The sequence below is a fragment of the Pseudorasbora parva genome, chromosome 17, assembly GCF_024679245.1.
Source record: "Pseudorasbora parva isolate DD20220531a chromosome 17, ASM2467924v1, whole genome shotgun sequence".
NCBI classification, from domain to species: domain Eukaryota; kingdom Metazoa; phylum Chordata; class Actinopteri; order Cypriniformes; family Gobionidae; genus Pseudorasbora; species Pseudorasbora parva.
Window position 1 is genome coordinate 14,272,227 of NC_090188.1, and position 18,613 is coordinate 14,290,839.

At 36.2% G+C, this 18,613-nt stretch overlaps 1 protein-coding gene across 1 annotated transcript in view; it reads left to right on the forward strand.

The window, feature by feature from the left end:
- Positions 1-1,389: 1,389 nt before the first annotated feature.
- Positions 1,390-18,613, forward strand: part of six3a (SIX homeobox 3a) — a 73,667-nt gene continuing 56,443 nt past the window's right edge. Inside the window, exon 1 of the mRNA XM_067420983.1 lies at positions 1,390-1,650. The gene's annotated coding sequence lies outside the window, so the exon portion shown is untranslated. The remainder of the gene's footprint in view (positions 1,651-18,613) is intronic.

Here is an 18,613-nt window from a genome sequence, read left to right on the forward strand (position 1 = left end):
GGATGGTCATGCAAGAGATTCCCCAATACATCAAGAGAGACTGGCTACTCCAACAGTCATTGGAGCCTGGAAGGAAAAGTGTTCAGCATCCACCATTTGTTGAATCAAGGAAGTTTTGTTACCGCCCTTACAAATCAAGCTGATGAAGAACTTTGTCAAGGCCATGGTCAAAACATAAGAAGATATCAAGTACCTTAGTGGCAAATTTCTAAGGTTTAGTGAAGCTAAGATAAAGGAAGGTGTCTTTTTTGGTCATCAAAGTCATGACCTTGTTTGAGATGATTCATCTGACTATGCACTGTGACAAGTGACAAGAGCTTCATTTAATGAATGCAAGAGACAAGCAAGAACCACAGAGTAGACACTGGATATGACTAAACTAAGTACATTTTGTTTCATAATGCATTTTATTTATATAACCCTTTTTGGTAACACTTTAATTTACAGTGTCATTGTTACATGTTACATGTGTATACCATACACTGAAAAAAACAGGAAAACACACATTGTCCAATGTATTTAATCTTATTATTTGCGAGCTACGCAACAAAATTGTGTTTCTCTTCTAAACGTGATTTCTTTGCTTTCGATTAATGTAATTCTCTAAAATGTGCAATCTATTACATTATTTGGGGTGAATGTGAACCAATTAAGTATTCCAACATGATTTTTACTGAAACTGTAACTGTTAGTTCCCAGCATGCTTTGCTTGGGACTTGACGAAAAGACTAAGATTGTTGAACTTAAAGGGTTAGTTCATGAAATTGATGTCATTAATGACTCACCCTAATGTCGTTCTACACCCGTAAGACCTTCGTTCATCATCGGAACACAGTTTAAGATATTTTATAGTCCAAGAGCATAATGCACTTAATGCCCACTTTACTGTCCATGTAATTTATTAATTTATTTATTGTTTAATTTATTTTATTTTATTTTTCGGTTTTATTTATTTATTGTTGTTGATTGTTTTGTTTTTTTAAATTCTGTAGCACTTTGAGATTTTGTTTAATATAAAGTGCATTATAAATAAAATTTATTATTATTATTATTATGTCCAGAAATCTAATAAAAACATCATCAAAGTAGTCCATATGTGACATCAGTTGGTTGATTAGAGTCTCTTGAAGCATCGAAAATACATTTTGGTCCTAGAAATGTCAAAAACTACGATTTTATTCAGCATTGTCTTCTCCTCCATGTGCCTCCAAAAAGAATCAAACGGTTAATGAATCAGTGAATCGATCAATAATTCGGGTCGCCAATGTCACGTGATTTCAGCAGTTCGGTTCGCGTCAAACTGGCAAACTGCTGAAATCACGTGACATTGGCGACCCGAATCATTGATCGATTCACTGATTCAATAACAGTTTGATTATTTTTGGAGGCACATGGAGGAGAAGACAATGCTGAATAAAATCGTAGTTTTTGATATTTTTGGACCAAAATGTATTTTCGATGCTTCAAGAGACTCTAATCAACCAACTGATGTCACATATGGACTACTTTGATGATTTTTTTATTCCCTTTCTGGACATGGACAGTGAAGTGCGCATTGATTGACTGCATTATGCTCTGGGACTAAAATATAAAATATCTTAAACTGTGTTCCAATGATGAACGAAGGTCTTGGTGTGGAACAACATTAAGGTGAGTCATTAATAATGACATCAATTTCATTTTTGGGTGAATTAACCCTTTAAGTGTTATTTTATGTGTTTGTTGGGCAATATTAGATAAGGGGGAGACTTTATATTGTTTAATATAGTTATAGTTTTATATTGTTTTATGTTGCAATAATTAGAACCATTTAAATTACACTGGGTTACCATAGTGGAGAAGAGCGGAATTGCTTAGGCGGCGGACTGAGACTGGACATGTCGTTTAAGAGCATTTCTTTGCACTTGACATGTTCTGCTATTGCTGACTAACAGAAGGAAAACAAGTTAATACAGTCTTATAAATCAGTCAAGTGACCACAAAAACAAAATAAGCTTGTGATTTGATTAAAGAGGCAGGGTCTCAAGCCTCCCTGTGCACACCACTGTTTTCAGGAAGCCATATTAAAATCATTTTGAGATTATGCAATTGGGTTACTTAAAAATTACTTCGTTCCATAGTGTTGAAGTTATGTGAACAAATCATGTTTGATTAACTTAACTGAATCATGTGGAACCGATGCACATGATTAAATTATGTAAATCCAACACACCTTTTTTTCAGTGTAGTAATAACAGTAAATTATGCATAATTGCATGAAACTAACCATCAATCCTACCCTAACCGTATAAGTACATGTAGATAATTAATATTACTCAATACTTAAATATATAATTATATTTAAAAATTATAGCAAAGTAAAAAAATAAAAAAATAGCAAAGTTTATCTCTGAAGCAAACGACTTCTAAACAATTGTAGACCAGTGTTATTTCCCATGAAATACAATAAAAACACAAATTAGAGCTGTTTATACTTTTATACTTAATTGTGCTAACAACTATTTTGCCATATTCTGTTTATTATAAAATAAAGTCTTAAATCTTAATCATTTTTAACATGTTTAGAAATATCTATGTTTGCACACACACGGATACACATCTTTATCTTTGCATATTTATCCAACTAATTAGTGAACACTATAAGCAGTAGGGGAACAACTGAAATGAAATGTGCTTTCCCCGCTGCAGTTGAAAGACAAGAGGGAGAGATTTCCCTCTGTTTGACCTGTCTGTCAGCTCCAACAAGCCCTCATACATCAAAGATTGCTCATAAGGAAATGTCCAACTACCGGCAAAAACAATCCCGTGTCCTTTGATGACAGGCTACTGTATACATGCAGAATGTGTGTGTGGAACAGTGCCAGAACTTAAGCACAGGAATTTTTTGATCTCACACTCTGTTGCCTCGTCAACTTCCTGCCAGAAGAAGCTTGTGTTTACAGGGCTGGGTGGCAAGGAGAGTTCGGGGATGTGTGTGGAGCTATGAACTGTCCACAGACGTTTGGGTCATACATGCACCTTCCACGTCCTGTGCTGTGAGTTGATTCACCAGCCATGGTGACAGTTTTGGGGGAATACAGATCTCAAAACTGCAGCATATTTTCACATGAGTGAAATTACCAAAACCTAAAAATAGTACACATATTTTCATTGGGTAACACTTTATATTTTACAGTGTCATTGTTACATGTTTAGTAATAACTATAAATTATGCATAATTACATGCAACTTGCCCTAACCCAGACCAAACATTAATCCTATAATTACTTTTTTTAAATATATACAGAGTAACAAAGACACCTTAAAATAAAGTGTAACTTTTCGTTGTTGTAACCAAACAGGTTTTATCCCATGCCTTATTGCTTTTAACCCATCTATCCAACCTCCAGTCACATCTTAACTTAAGAAAACGTCGTTATTCAGCCGGGTGAAGCCTGAAAACGTCGAGGTCTTTTGTGGGAATCAAGTGAAAAAAAGTGAACTCTGGGGAAAGCAGCCTGTCATGGACCTCAATGGTCGCATTATGTAAATCTCTGACGTCCCTTGATGTAAACCTGAATAGAAACACATTAACGTCTCGTATATACTTAAAAGGAACCCAGACTTTGCCGAGCTGAAACGGCAGATCCAGTAATCATGTTGACAAATTAATGGCAGAGAATTAGTTGTCCATTAAAAGTGTATTATGTGCCATGCTGGCACATAAAATTACTCCCAAATAAGTGTGGAGGGAAAGCGCGCGAGGGAGAGAGAGAGGAGAGAAGCACGAGTTGCGTGGCGAGGGGGTGTTTGACTGTCACTTTGAGATCCAGAACCATCAAAGCACACTAAGTGTATGCTTAGGGGCTCTAACCTCTGTTGAAAGGTTGTAATGAGGTTATATGAGGATGAGGTGTCAGGCATTAGGTCTCTCTGTTTCCCTTTGGCATTCAGACTATGCATGTGTGTGTGTTAGGGTATGACTGTCAGCGTACCACACTCATAACCCCTATTCATTTAGACGATAATTTGGCCCTGCTGTGCTGTGATATATAGTGTCACCAAACCTGCCATTTTAGTCAGGGTGGCTCACACTGCCAAGACGCATGTATACACAGTATCGTAATTTCAATAATAATAAATATTTAATTTCAATATGTTATTGTTAAACAGGAAGGCCAACTTTTTTCTTCTTCAAAAAGAACAATGATTTAAAACTTCAAATCCATCAAATGGACAATTACAAATTTAACATTATAAGCTAAATAAAAGCTGGATGAGGTTTTATGAATAATCAAAAATTTAGAATCAGTATTTTTTTCTTAATATTTTTCACAAATATAAAACATCCTTAAAACATTTACTTGAAAAACAAAATAAGAATATAATACATTTAATGTTCCTACCACATTTATGAATACACTTTTTCAGAAAAAAACATTTCAAATATATTTATTACATAAATATATAAATGTATTTGTAGCATATTTAGCCTTAAATAAATTAGTTTTAAAAACATTTTGGCATATGCATTTTTCACAAGGGTAGTTTTCTCTTCTTTTCAGCATTAAACAATATTAAATTGCAACCAGTTTTCACTCCTAATGCGTTAAAATCTAAGGCATGGTCAAGTGCCTTCCGCATCACAATTAAAGGGTTAGTTCACCCAAAAATGAAAATTATTTAATTAATTACTCACCCTCATGTCATTGGACACCCATAACACCTTCGTTCATCTTCGGAACACAAATGAAGATATTTTTGTTGAAAGCTGATGGCTAAGAAAGGCTTCAGAAAGGCCTCCATTGACATTCAGTACATTCCCACTCACAAGACCCATAATAGGCTCTAAACACATCGATACAAAGTCCATCTCACTACAGTGGCTCGATGCAGATCCGCATCGATTTTGTTTTCAACAAAAATATCTTCATTTGTGTTCTGAAGATGAACGAAGGTCTCATGGGTGTCCAACGACATGAGGGTGAGTAATTAATGAAATAATTTTCGTTTTTGGGTGAACTAACCCTTTAAGATGCTAACATTTTTCGACAGGGTCCTCCATTAATTTCAAGAAAAACCTTTGGCGTCATACACAGACGCGTTGGGCATGGGAATGCTATCGTCAAGATGAAATTGCATTGGGTTAAGATTTTGCTATTTAATTGGAGTGTGATTCTCAATTTAATCAGCCCGCATAATTATATTTACGCTATTGCACATTTTAGCATGTAACCTAACCCCATCACATCCCTAACCCTACCCATTTGTGTAATTTTTGACAAATATTCCAAATGTTCAGAGGGAAAATGATTGAATTGTGAGGAAGGAAATCCCCCAAAACTATCAGTGTCTCCATCCGCCGAAGATCATGCGCACATTTTAATTTCAAATCCAACCCCTTACATCACACCTTCACGTAGCGGCAGCCGGCAGGATCACCATTTTAGCGATTAACTTTAAGATCAACTCTGTTCTTTACATAAAGATATAGTATGACTTCAGAAGACTTTGAATGCCACATGAGTTAATACTTTTATCCCGTTTTTGGCCAGTATTTGCAATAAATACCCTTCACTGTACTTTTATTTGCCTGTTACGTGTTTTATATTCTTTAGAACTCGGTAGGTTTAGGGTAGGAGTGGGGTTAGTTGCTCCAAAATATAAAAGTAGCCTATAAATGTCATGTCTGATTTTACAATGCAAAGAATTAAATGTGACGCATTGGAAAAACAACTGAAATCAACGGAGTACCCTGCGCGTCGATATAGTGCCGCCTAGGGGTGTGTCTTCATTGTGACGCGGAAGGCACCTGACCATGCTTCAGATTTTGACGCCTTGGGAGGGAAAATGGGTTTAACTTAGACGTATAAAACAGATAGAAGAAACTATTTTAAATTGATTTAAATTACATTCCTCAAAATGGTATCAAAAGACATTTAAAATATATTTTCTGAAAACAATTGGTTTTGCTGGTAAATTTGCTGGTAAATTTGAAAGACGTTTAGATTGAATGATCTGTTTTTGGCAGTTTTACTCCAGAACATGTTACGCAGCAGCTTTTCACATGGTATTATCAATAACATCTTTCCATACGTGTATACACAAAACATCTCCATAAAGTAGCCGACATATGAACGTGCCATTTATATCTATCTCTTGAAAGCTAAATCGCGTCATACAAAGATAGTGCCTTATATACCGAGCAATAGGGTAAAACGTCAGTGAAGTTAAATGATATAAATGTCAACTATGCCACTTTTGCGTCCAAACCTGCAATATGTACAGATAGTCTGTCAGTTATCAGTGAGCCAGTGAATGTATACATGCCTATTTCAGCTGTGGCTCTGAGTTGTGAGTGACAAGACAAAGCCAGAGTTAAATAAACATTTGAGACATGGTTATTTCTCGCTTTCTCTCTCTCTCTCTCTCTCTCTCTCCACATGTCTGAAATGTAATTCAGATGTCAACGCAGATTCTCTCTCTATAATACAGTATGCTGTCTCTCGTTCTCCCTCTCTCCTCTCATTGTTCCTTTTGTTCTCTCCGCTGCTGCTTTATTGAGGAAGACGTTGCTAGAGGAGAAGAAAAGATGACACGCATTCACAGTCGTGTTCTCTTTGGTGCGCTTGTCATTTCTGCAGCAGCGTGGTGACAGTGGTTTCTAGAACAGAGCATCTCGCCAGTTCACAGCGAAGTAACTCTAATGGAACCGTGACACTGGACGTCAATCTGTGTGCCGGTCTGTCTCTCACAGTGTGAAATTACAATCATCATATTCCACTGCTGAATGGAATCATGCAGTCATACCAGCCATTTCTAAGATCTACACAATCATTACCGCAACATCTCTAGCACTATGTAACTCCTGACTGTCAAAAATATAATTTAAAAAAATCCAGCCATTTTATTTCACAGTGCTATTGCATCATGCCTTTTTGGAAGGTCTTGTATAGACCCACCGTTCATAAAGAGCCTTAGATAAGCACTGTAAAAAAAAAAGAAAAAAGAAAAGTTGTTTTACAAGAAAATGCTAAAGTACCTCTGTCTTTCTACTCCTAAGTTTCACACTTTATTCACTGCATTGCTTTTTTCATTTTTAATATTTAACAATAAGATAACTAAATTTGACCATGATTATTTAAAATAGCCTCTCTTTTTTGTTTTTATACCAGACTGGAAGTTGATTCAATTGTACGTTCAATGGTGTACACATCAGAGCCTGAGCAATACTCATTTCTGTAAAAAAAAAAAAAAAAAAAAAACAGTTCCTTGTTCCTGAAGTTTTGCTTTTTTTTTATAATCCGAGGCGCCCTATCAGAACCACTCTAAATGGTATGAAAAAGCACCCAGACTATAATAAAGCAAGAAACCAAAGGCCACCAACCTCCACAATACTGTTCACATTCGTTTGGAGCCAGGCCATCAGGATACAAAGGCACAACGGAAGAAGGGCTAACTTTTAGGAATGCCTAATGTCCTATAGGGCAGGAGACTGACTCAGGGCAAGGGGTAGGGGGCTATTGTTTGATAGAGAGAGAGAGACAGGGGTGGTTTAAGGGGGAGAAAGAAGTAGAAAAAAACAGCTTCTTTCTCTAGCCTCCAGGAGTAAATGTATTTCTCAATCCCTGTGTTTTCCCGTCTAAAGGAGTTTTTTTAAGTTCTATTTTGAACGCACCAGTTAAGCACATATTTCTGAGCACAAAGCTATGGTAAAATGTTTTTGAGTGATGCTAATAGGTTCCATTTTAGGAATGGCTAAATAACAGAAATCCCGAACAGGTTGTGTTGACCTGTTTTGTTTATGTGGAGTGAAACTGAGTGAATTGCACTTATGACAATATCAAGAAACAAAATAGTGTCACTTGACAAACTGAGACAATCGCAAGCAATCAGCCAAACACAAAGCGTCCAGCCGTAAGACTGAAGAGACATTCAGCTCGGTTTCTTCGCGATCCGCGACACAGTCGGTCAACACATCTCGGTCTCAGACAATGCTGAAGACCACTGCGGTATTGAAGCCGTGCATATGGGATTTGGTACATGAAATCCATAATGGTAAACATTGACAGATGGCGTCAGTTTGTTTCCATTGGGGACTGAGATTGGTACACTTGTCCTAAGTGGCCCATTGGTACTGAAGACTAAGCACGGTTGAAGAATACCCTTAATAACGTCCTTAAACAAGACCTTTTGTGGCCCCAGCCTTTCTCAGGCCACAGAATTAGGCTTCCTTTTCTGTGGCCTTTCTCTCAATCTTTTCTCCCCCTGTAAACCACTATGTGAAGTGGTTCATTACGGAGGCTCTCCTCCACTCAGGTAGTGGCCCCAGCCATTCCCAGCTCTTCAGTCCTGTAACTCTCTGAGGAAGGAAAAAGGAAAACATATTGGACAAAGGTCCTGTTAGCACTTCCTATGGAAAATTAGCAGCTTTCGCAAAGGTAGAAATCCCAATTACCTCACATTGTGAGGATGCGCCTAAAGGCTCGCTAGCAACTCGCAACAGTGCCAAAGTGAGCACCCCCCTCCCTGATCCCCAATTAAGAGCGAAGATGCTCTTCTCCCTCCTGAGTGCATCTATTTACCTTGTCCAAAGCTCCCCACTCCTGGAGCCCTCAAAAATCCCCAAAATGCACCTTTGAGACACAGAAGTGCTCTCTTGCTTGAAGCGGGGTGGCGATGGGCCTTTTGCATCCCAACCGTTATGCCCTTCAGGTCCAGTGGGTCTGCTTGGGATGCATTGTCCATCCCTGAGAATTCTCTCAGGACAGGAACAACAGTGCAGAGACAAATGGGACTGACTAAAGGAAGGGTGGGGGCGCATGCTTGTAAGAAAAATAATGACAGAGGGAGGAAAAAAAAAAACATGTACGTCACTATAGACGGATCTGTAAGGTTGGCTTCAGATTTCACTCTCTGTGGAATGCACTAGACCTCTAAGGCCGCCAAGAATGTTAGTGCAGTACGCTGTCAAAAGCTCAAGGAGGAACCCAACGCTTTCAGATGACTGGCTGAATTAAACCTCCTCCTCCTCAACTAAACAAATGCTTGTTTTGGCATACGGCGACCAGAAGCAAATTCTGAACAGCCGATCGCAAACGGAACAAGGTCTGAATAGACAAAGGAATGTTCTTGTGTTTTGCCAATGATTCACAATAATGCACGTAAAAATGATCCAAAAGATGATGATCCATTCACTGTTTTCATAAGACGCATTCCTACATCATTACCTTCAAAAATTTCAAATTGGATGTAAATCAGTCTGAGCGCACATCTCCTGATATTATACTCTCAGTCTAAAAAGCACTTTTTCCATATATTTTTTAAAACATGACAGTAGGGTTGATGTACAACCCAGTGTTCTGTTGAAATCTTTTATACAGACGTAAAATTCATACAGTTCTTAAATGCTGCAGTACATTCAGTAGTGCTTGTTTGGTGGAGGTCATGGAGAACAATCGTGGGAGACAGACTTCCGTTATGCTTTGTCTGTTTTCAGGCATTTCAGTCGTTTTCCTCTCACGGATCTGTCCACTTATTAAATATTTAACTGCTCCTTAGGATTAAGACTGTGTAAAAATAAATATGTTTCAAAATTGGACTTTGTGCTGCAATTTATATCACTGATCAGCGTGCAGGTTCAATGTAATCTATTGGAGTTGATGTGAAAAGGCCAACTGGAAGGTTGTATTACTTAGCAGGAAGAGAAATGAGATACAAGGAGCCATTAAATATATATTTCAGATTCTATTTCAAATGATTTATGTTTAGCAGAATAAAAGCACACTTTTAACAACTGCATAGGCTATAAAATATTTAAAGTATCAATATATATATTTAAAAATCTTTAATAATTATGAATAAATACTAGGTGTGTAACAATATATCATGTGACAATATATTGCAATACAAAAATGCAACAATATGTATCGTGTATAGTGACAAACTATATAATATAGTTCACCCAAAATGAAAATTACTGGGAGAAAAATTCAAGTTTACAGTTTTATTGTCAGTACTACAGTTAATATACCATATACTGTATAATGTATAATAATTCCATGGGGCAATATTTGTGGGTCCTGATAATGCCAAGTTACCAGTAAAAAGTGTTACATTATTTTAAATATATCTAGTCAGTGAGAGAATGTGTAGGACAATGTAGGATAAAGCATAACATTTGCGTCTAAAATCATTTTGTATTTTCAGCTTCAGAATCATGAATATTTTTATTCTGGTGTCTCCATTGTCCAAACCTATTAATTCTACCCCCGATGTAATACCAAATTTTACATTTAACCAACAGTTCGGTTTTTGCTTACCTTTTACCATATGTCTTGGAGTATCGCAATGATATTTTATCGAGAGTTCAGTATCGTGATATGTATCGAATCGTGATATGAGGGTATTGTACCTTTCTCATATGCAATGCAGCAGTCTATAATCTGAATAAATAAAGTGCATTTTAACACAAATATGAGATCTTTACTCAACTTATTTACAGATCTTCCTTCAAAGTTTCAGCTATTTTAGTTTAGCACGCCGTGGTCTGATTTAATGAGTGAATTGTAAATATTGACACATGAAAATTATATTTGAATCTTGTAACAGTGTACAGTATTTCACTGACTGATATGAGAGAAATCACATCTTTTCACGTTTACATGCGCATGAAGCAGAATGTGTACATACATCACATTTTACCAAGTCGGGTTAGTGCAGGATGTGATGAGTGTAGCTTAATGAACACTACAGATGTGTCCCTTTAATTAGCCTGTCAGAGTGGAGATTTGCTAGACATTGCATTGTTTCGTATAATAAAAACTCCCTTGAACACTGAAGCATTGAGTGAATTAAAAAAATCCCATCATACTTTGAAACATTCTGCCACAAGCGCTTGCAGTCAAAAGTCTCCAAGTTCTACAGCATTTAGTAGCTCCTCAGAAGGGAAAGTTCATTTTAAATGTAATAAATGCATGTTAATGTCGATGTCTCTTTAGTGCGGCCTAAAAGTAGTTTTTTCAGAACTGCGGAAGAAGGCCATTAACACCCAGTTAAGAATCTCGGCAAATTATTAATTTTGTTTCATCAATAAGAAAAAGATCATTTTTTATCTGATGATGCAGCCACATCCTCTTTTATATTTGCAAATATATATATATATATATATATATATATATATATATATATATATATATATATATATATATATATATATATATATATATATATATATATATATATATATATATATAATAGCAACAATAATAATAACCTGCTCAGCTTACTATTTGACACATTTTGTCAAGAGTAAGTACATTATAATCAATCACGTAACAAAATATGACAATACTTTCACTTCCTCTGATACTTCAGTTCACAATGAAATATTCAGACAGGTGAAAGCCCAGAACATAAAATGACAGCGAGACATCAGAGCTTCACTGCAAATGAATCGAAGACTAAAGAGCTAATCGTTATGGTTGTGATCTCTCTTGCTGTCTTTTCCATGTCGTTCTCTTTGTTTTGTCTTTAACTGAACAGGTTTTGGTTCCAAGAATTGCTTTTTTTAGTGAATGCAGTCCACTCGTTGTTCATATCTGTGTTGCGTTTCTAATTCATCATTCAATAGCAGTATCTGCACACAGGCATCCGCACCTCTGTATTTGCTCTCTTTAAATTGGCTCTGGCCTGTGGCAAACAGGGCTAGCATCTGGAATAGAGAAATAACACCTGGTGACAGTCGCCTAGCACCACGGCAGTAAATTAAGTCCTCAATGCCACGCTCCGCTTAAGTGCACGAAGCACGATACCAATCTGCAAGTTTATTATTGCTCGTCCCCGTTTGCCATTATCGGAAAACACAGTCATTAAAAAGCATTTGACCTTTTTTCAACAAGGATCCAGAAATTACTTTTCCTTTTTTCCCCCCTGCCTGCTCTCTCAGTCTGCCGTTCTCGAATCATTCTCTTTAGCAAAATGTAATGTGACCCCCTTCACAAAGTGAACTACAACCAGACAGCCCCGAGGAGATACTGCATTTAGTTAAATGTTATATTTGCCAATTTCATGAAGACAATGAAGGGGAGAATGAAAATAGGATGAAGACGATGGAGAGAGAGAGCGAAAGAATATGGCACCCTTCTGACAATGTAAAGAGGACAGCTTTGGCTCTTGGACAGTGATGCGGAAGCTTGCTAACAGAGGAGAGGAGAGGGTGGTGTGTGTGAGGGTGAGCAGAAATTCCCCCAGGCTCTTTGAAATCCCTCCTCATCGCTATCAAGGCCTGTCACATGTACTGGATTCTGTGCATTTGTTTGCAGCAGGGTATGAACCTGAGTTTGGCTCCGGGAACTGCTGTCAGAGTCATGTTTCCGAGGGTCTGTGCTGAGCTGGAATAATAAAGATATCGCTTCTTTAGAAAAGCCAAACTCAAATAGATATTTCCTGACTTAGCGTCAGTTTATGCAGGCCACTGGGTCCACAAACTGTATAGTTCAGCAATATAATTATAAATAGCATATTAACAGCAAGTAAAAAATAAATATAAACATAAAAGTATTATTATTATAAGTAATGTAAGCTTTTTATTAATATAAAAAGCCATCTAAAAGCAAATAAATAAATATAAACATAAAAATATTATTATTATAAGCAATGTAAGCATTTGAGAATGCGCATTTAGCATTGAGCATTTAGAAAAGCTAATCTCGATGCAAAAAAAAACATAAAAGTATTATTGCTATTCTTATTAATAATAATATTATTATTAAAGCAATGTAAACATTAGGCAAGCTTTAGAAAAGCCAATCTCAAAGCAAATAAATAATATAAACATATATGTATTATTATTATTACAATTATCATTATACATAAAATTATTATTATTATAAGCAATGTAAGCATTAGACGAGCTTTAGAAAAGCTAATCTCAAAGCAAAATTAAATAAATATAAACATAAAAGTAGTATTATTATTATTATAAGCAATGTAAGCACTAGCGGGCTTTAGAAAAGCCAATTTTAAAGCAAATAAATACATATATAATACTTTTATATAAAAGTATTATTATTTTTATTATTATTATAAGAAATGTAAGCATTTGATGAGCTTTAAAGCCATGTCAAAGCAAAAAATAAACATAAATGTATTGTTGTTATTATTAATATTATAAGCAATGCAAGCATTAGACAGGCTTTAGAAAAGCCAAACTCAAAGGAAAAAAATAAAAAATAAACAGAAAAGTATTATAATTATTATCATGATTAATAATAGTTATGAAACCAACAAGCTTATTTTCAGACTTATGTCAGTTTATGTCAGGTCACATGGGTTCACAAAATATGTTTTTTAGCAAATATAAATATAGCTAGTATATTACCCTCAGTGGCAAACAAATAGATAAATATACAAATTATTTGTATTATATTGTTAATTTTGTTAATTAGAATAATAAATAATAGCAGTAATATTGTAAAATCTGTATAGCAATTGATGTCAATTAAATACACATTTATCTTGTGTGAATAAATAATGTGTGTATATAGTATGTACATAAAAAAATATATAGATAAAGGCTACTATATATTTTATGAGTTTATAATTACTAAATTCTTTCTAAAGTCATCTTCTGTGAACTGCTCTGTCCAGCTGTGTGTCCCTGCAGGGGGTGCTGTGCACAGCTCTGGATCCAGAACAACTCACCTGTTTAAAACATCACATTTATCAAAACTACACGGACAAAATAAAACACCATCACCTTCAAAGGCATCTAACAGTATCATACCTCACAAGTTTGCTTTGGGTTAGCCGTGACCTGAGTCATCGCTTGCAGCTAATTATTAAAAGTGGTGGGTGGTAGGAAAAAGGCCTACAGTCTGAGTGAAGACATCCGTTGTTTAAAGAATGTCTCCAGGCGATTTCAACTCCCAGAACCGCACCGTAGCGGATGAAGAACAAGATAGGAGGTGTAAAAAGGGGCTTATTCAGCAGGGGTGACATGAAATTTCCATACGGGCAGAAAATCGGATTTAACGGCGCATCACCACAACAATAGCTGAGTACACTTTGGCATGTTGTTTTGCCAACACAAAGGGCCCAATATCCCAAACAGATTCATCTTCACAGAGTATGAAATTGATCTGACTTTTAAAAGCCATGGTTCCTTTATTAAGTTAGGGTACAACATGATTCTAGCTGGAAGGCTTCTTTGAGCAAATTATCATTTATATGCAACTTGCATCATTACTTAAAAGTATACTTCATAAAAAAATTATATATTCTTATATATATATATATATATATATATATATATATATATATATATATATATATATATATATATATATATATATATATATATATATATATATATATTCTGTCATAATTTACTACCACATTTCAGGGTCCAGTTTTGGTTTGTCAGGATCATGGTTTGTTACGATTCAACTATTTGAAACCAGCTAAAATCTGGAATCTGAAGGTGCAGAAAAATCGAAATATTGAGAAAATTGCCTTTAAAGTTGCCCAAATGAAGTTCTTATCAATGCATATTACTACTAATAATGATGTATTAATATATTTACGGTAGGAAATATACAAAATATCTTCATGGAGCATGGATCATGGATAATTTTGACCCATACAATGTATTGTTGGCTACTGCTACCAATAAATCCCAGTGCAACTTTTGACTGGTTTTGTGGTCCATGGTCACATTCAGTTTTGTGCCACAGAAGAAAATTGAATTAGTATATACAGAATTGTCCTTTTTGGTTGAAGTCTCTTTAAATCATTATTGCAATACTGTGCTGATGGTTCTTCAAAATAACATTCTGATTCTGTTCATGAATATAATTGGGTGTACACCATTAAGTATACTACATGGTATGCAGCTTTTTAGAGAGAAGTATAACTTCAGCAGTATTCAGTCATAGACATGTACAATGTGTATTTATGAAACCCAAAGTTGAGATGGTTGCTAAAAGACCTCAATGACCTAAAAGACTATATTAGCTAAATATTTACCAAGACTATTCTAAATGCGAAGACATTTGCACCTCTGCCTGCAGAAATAGTTAATTTCATCCTCTTTTAATCTAAAGCAATTATTATTATTATTTTTATTTAGACTAAATCTTAGAAAATCAAGGACACATTTCTACATCTTCTAAATTTCATTAATCGAAAATATAAAAATGCTCCAATATGCTTCCAATTTGAAGAGTCTTCCACCGTGTCTGTATTGTGAAGTTCCCCTGCTGTTGTAACTAAAGGCGAGAGAATATACTAATGATAAAGACAACAACAGTGAAGCATGTGTTTGTCAGCTTTTATCTCTGCAACAATTTCTCTCTACCTCAGTGTCTTTGAGGATGTATTTCTCCAAAGAATGCGTGATAGTTCTCACCTCCCCGAAGACTGAAACACGTTGGCACACACACAAGGTTTTGGAGGCAGTTCTCCTCCCCATCTAATAAATACATAAACAATCAGACAAACATTGAGCCAATTTTTCCTTCACAGTCCACACACACACACACACACACACACACACACACACACACACACACACACACAGAGCGTGTCTAATTTTCTTTGGGCCACCACCCTGGCAGGGAGTATGTTGTAGCACAAACAGAGATGTGTTTTGGGTAATTGCTCGTGCTGTGTTTGTATGGAAATCTCCGAGTGTGTGACAAGGCTAGATAGCTGTCCAATGTTGTCCTGATCCACGCTTTAGGCGACCGGCCAAAGTATTTTATCTCTTAATGTATTAGAGTGATCTTCCAATTAGCCCACGTTCATAATACCCCAGAATCTGGGGGCAATATACGTGTGTGTGTGTGTGTGTGTGTGTGTGTGTGTGTGTGTGTGTGTGTGTGTGGCGAGGAGGGAGGCGGCTGGTGTGTGTGTGTGGGGGGGGGGGGGGGAAATCTGTGATAGTTCTGCTTGAGAGGTAAACTGAGGCGCTTATTGTGTGGTGCGGGGGTTGTGCGCTTTCCGGGGCTTCTGTTGTAAAGTTTGCTGATAAGCGAACCCGGCCCTTGAGCATCCATTCTGCCTGGTACATTAACACTCCTTATCGCCCGTCCAGATAACGAGCGCATGCCATTTGCCTTCCGAGGAATTAGCCCGTCTTCCTTGGCTAACCAGGCAGTGGTGATTAACCTTTACACTGTCCGATATTCTCTGGAGACTCCCTCTCTCAGATTAGACACTATTAGTTATGACTAACTAAATGAACAGCTCTCGCCTCTCTAGACAGAGAGCAAGAAAGAGAGGAAGACAGATAGCAGGAAAGAGAGAAAGGACCAGTCATGCACAGCAGTATGTAGGGATGTAATGGCTTAAAGTGGGAACAAATTTGTAGTATATATAACAGTTATTCGGCAATATGTGCTTATTTAGATTTGCATGTCCATAACCGCAGCAATTTGTTACCATTTTATTTTTCTTAACTGGTGTCTAATTCATACAAATTTGTATGATTACAGTGACAGGTGCGTTTAGAGGCGGGGTTAGGGGTCGTTCTTCATAATACGTTTATTTTAAAACGTGTACGTTTTTGTATCATAAAAATTCATGACATCGCCACCTCGTAAAGTAGTTACTTTTTCCAATGAGATGGGTAGATTAATAACAACCAAATTTGAACATTTTTACAAAGACTTTACTTTTTTTTTTGTCAACCAGCAAAGCTAGATGTGTGTTTAAATAAATAAAAAACAGTTGCATTCAATTGTAATTTATGTGGCACTTCAATAAATTGATTCAGAATAATTATTAAAATACTGCTGAATGCTTATAGGACAAAACAATTATTGTTTGAGATTATATTTCTATTCATAATTGGTTTAAACATTTTAAGAAATATGTGTTAGAGACTCATTTTCCTTCAATTAATTTTATCTCAGTTCTATGTATTCATTTATATATTGAAACAGAAAAAAGATGCCAATGGCAATGTGAGGACCTAATACAAACAAGACAAAAAATAAAAAATGTACACACAGATATGTAGCTTATTCATTAAAATGATTTATTAATCATACATTCTGTCCTTCAATTACTGAATGAATAAATGGGGGGGGGGGACCCATCATATCCTGGTAAAAAAAAGATAAATATAATGAATACATGCTATTAATATAATAAACATAGTAAATATAATGAATATAATAAAAAGAGAAAAATATTACTTTTTTGATCTGTTCTTATATTGCATATATTAGCTGTTCAAAATATTGTTGGTTTAACTTAAAAAAAGTAGGTAACCTGGTTGCCTTAATTGAGTTTATTGAAATAAAAAAATTGAGTTGATACAATGAAGGAAATTGGCTTAATAAATAGAAACTCTAAATAGCATTGTATCTGAACCACATAAAAAAATGTGATAAATAATAAATTATGAAAATAGCACAATTTGGCGTGTTTCACTGCGTCATCACAAATAAAACACACACAATTCTCAAAAATGTTCATTGTATTAACTTTTTTTTAATTTCAAACTCAAAATTTTAAGGCAACCAGGAAACTTGTTATAAACCCTGTTTTATAGTGTAGCATTTTCTTTCTTCTTTTTTTTTGAGTATTTTCTGCATATTTCTATGAAGTCAAAGACCTGTGTTAACTAGGGAAATGTGAGAAAAGAAATATTATTTCCTGCAGATGTGGATGGAAAAAAAGGATTGTGAGCGTGTCAGTGTAGCAGTGGATGTAGAGACTCTATTCGCCTGCAGTCTGAGCTCACTGCTCTTGACAGGGGTCAAAGCAATAATGTGATAGAGACAATATGTTGAGCAGGTCCCAGCCAGAAAAAGGGCTGTGTGTGTGTGTGTGTGTGTGTGTGTGTGTGTGTGTGTGTGTGTGTGTGTGTGTGTGTGTGTGTGTGTGTGTGTGTGTGTGTGTGTGTGCGTGTGCGTGTGTGTGTGTGTTTGCTTCCAGATGAGATAACCACGCTCTGGCTGGGGGGTAAAGTGCTGTACAGCCCACTGCCTCTCTATCTGTACAGATTCCCTCAGCATACGCACATACACTGTCACCACCGGTAGAGCTAAACATATTAAGCCATCACATCAGGGCCGAACTGACAAGAGATGTGATGAAGTGATCTATACAAACTCAAATGCCTGTACCCCCATGCCTCAGGCTCTCTTTCCTTCTCATTCACTCGTTCCCACTTTCTCTTTAGCGGTTGATATGATATCAAGACTCAATATATTTGTCTCAAATGCAGTGTGTGAAATTTTGCATGTGAAAACTCTTTCCGTCGTATCAGTAAATCGAAAGAATGGAGCATGGAATTTCAACAACTGGCTTTTTTACTGGACCATTAGCCTTTGTGTCGTGCATTCAAAATACTCAATCTTCACATACACACCGCAGCCTAAACACACATCCGCACAACCATCAATGTGAAAGCTATCATACACAGTCCGTCGGCGAGCACTGTGCTTCTGCAAGATAACTTCACAGACATGACATGGGATGACACTTGTGCACACACGGGTACATGGAGCTATCCAAGCTAGTCACATTTTCAACCAGATTAAGCCTTCTTGTTGAAAGTGACGGTGGAATTGGATTACCGCACTGGAAGCAAGCTCCTGGATTTCTTGCAATAAGCAAGTGC